The sequence below is a fragment of the Sipha flava genome, unplaced genomic scaffold (genome assembly GCF_003268045.1).
Source record: "Sipha flava isolate LNK unplaced genomic scaffold, YSA_version1 210_pilon_pilon, whole genome shotgun sequence".
Classification (NCBI taxonomy): domain Eukaryota; kingdom Metazoa; phylum Arthropoda; class Insecta; order Hemiptera; family Aphididae; genus Sipha; species Sipha flava.
In genome coordinates, this window is record NW_020272822.1 from 424,351 (window position 1) to 427,222 (window position 2,872).

Genomic DNA, 2,872 nt, shown 5'->3' on the forward strand with positions numbered 1-2,872 from the left:
ATGTAGTATTTACATGTAAGGGACGATAAAACATAAGTTTGCCTAGGCGTGAGTAAACATTTGAGCCGGGCTTGCCACCATCCCACTACTGGATTAAGAACCGAATAATATTTGCCTTATATGAAAACATTTTTTTAATAAATAAGTCGGATAAATCAATCTATAAAAAAATATTAACGAATTAATTATTAATTGTGTTTATTTATAATTCATAATAAGTTATAACTTACTGAACTACCAAAATATTATGAGGTAGAGCATCTACCCAACCTGTATACACTCTTTGATGCCACTGGGTATAGGTGTTAATATTAAACATTTTATTAAACTTATTTCAATGTTAATCATAGACTTTAATAATATGTAGAGCTATTAAAATATTGAAATTTGAATGAAGTTATTTTAACTATTGTTATGCATCTCATTGTAGATACTTCATAAGCCAGTATATACATCAGATCTGATTTACTATGTACTGATAATTAGTATTCATTATCTTATTTACTGGTTTTTCAATACCGAATGGATAAGATAACGAAGTATACTACTATTTAAGTATTATAACCAGTGACGCCACTTAGGTTAATCTGGCCAGATTAAAATTATCTGATTTTTTTCAAGATAATCTGACCAGACGGTGAAGGTATTATTTTGGTGTAATTGCTCCTTCAAAATTGTTGGTGGGCTGATGGTCTGCCACAAAATACCTAATCACCTAGGTGACTAAATATATCATAGAAAATAGAAAATTTCTATATAGTATATTCAATATACTACGTATATAAACATGCAACCTATGTCCTATACTCTACAGCAGTGGTTTTCAACCTTTTTAATAGTGCGGCACACTTCATCTCCAACAAAATTTTCGCGGCATACCAAGCCATATATTATGTGAACCATATTATATATATATATATATATATATATATATATGTATAATATTTACAGTCTACTCTATTAGAGGGTTATTTATTGTGAAATATATTAATACAATTGATCGATCGAGAGGGCTGCGACGGGCATACTTAAAATAAATAATATTATGTATATCTATGATTAGTTCGATCAGTTTTCATCTCGAATATCAATAATAAGCTGGTAAATACATACTTATAAAACAATTTATAAATTTATCACGGTACATTTAAAGGGCGCTCGCGGCACACCGGTTGGGAACCACTGCTCTACAGTATGGAATTTGTATAATTCAAAAATTTAGTAGTACATTTTTACGCTGAATACAGTCTTTTGATGCAGACGGTTGTTGTCGGTCGGTTACAATGCAGTATTAGGAAAAAAAAAATTAGATAGTTGGTTTCAAGAAATTCGCTCAAAGATGATGATACTATAATGATAGAGAATCTTTGACGATCCCACTGCCAACAATATTTTATACAATTTACAAAATTAAAAGACGACTTCAAAAAAATATGATGATAGCAACATTATTAAATCTACATAAACTATATAAATCAAGATAAAAATTAATTAATGATTATAAAAAACTAACTAAGCAATTGCATCAGATTATACAAATCTATAAACAAAAATATGCATATTTTTTTTTAAATTTTAAATTTTTTGCTGTGGTGGATATAACATTAGGATGGATAAAGAGGGATACCTTGTATACATTATTGCTCCTCACCAAAAATAAGTTTTAACACTAATTTTACACACATTAATATGAAAATATTTAAAATTATAATCATCGTTTTGTATAAAATCTAAAATCAACTACAGAAACATGACAACATCGGGAAAAATGAGAATACCTGTACACTAAATGAAAAAATGTTTCTGGTTAATTATACTTGGATGATTTTCTTTAAAGAATTAAAACAAATTTTAAATTAAAATAAAACGTCTATATTTTAGTATATATTGAATGTTGTTAGATAGATTTTTGATTTGTACATAAAAATTAAAAAAATATTGAAATATTTAATATATTTTTATATAACTATTTGAAATTAAATATCAATAGTAAATAATTTTAAATATTTACTAAGACAATAATTATAATTTTTGTATAGATTTATCAATATTCAAATAAAAATTATATTGTAATTATATTATACTTGTATTACTATGTTATTTAATACTTCAACTTAACAAGCTATACCTACCTATTTACCTATCTATCGTAAGTAAATATTTATTTATTTTATATCAGACTAATTATACATAAACTTCAATTCATATTAAACTTTTAAGTGTTAATAGTTATAAATATACTATATACTTAGTCATTTAGAAGAATTTTTATTATGATTCATTGTTTTAAAACGTCATATTATAATTAATAGTGATATAGTAAAAGAAGTAACTATTAAAAATTTTCTTCAAACTATAATAATTCATTTTTTTTTAATAAATAAAAAATATTAATACATTTTATGTCAAGACTAATTTTTTTTTATAATTTTACTATAATTTTTATTTGTATTAAGATTATTTGGTATTTAAATAAATTATCATTTAAAAAATATTAACGATCAATGGTATTATTGTTACAACAAAATCGTATAATATCGAAATATAATAAGAATATGATATATTCAAAGACAAACCAATTACTATTTTATAACAGTATAGTCAACGCCGGCTCAAGGTATAGGTGAGCTAGGCACTTGTCTAGAGCGGAACTTTAGTAGAGGCGGGTATTTTCAAAATTGACTAGTACATTTTTTTTTAATTCTATCGGTGTTTTATAAGAAAAATATTTTAATTAATTCATGAAAACTACTTACCTATACAATAAAATAATATATAATAATGTTATTATATTACATTATATTACGGCCTACGCTGGGCGTTTTCAATTATTCCAAAAATATAATACAATCACTTTCGTGATTTCCGATAG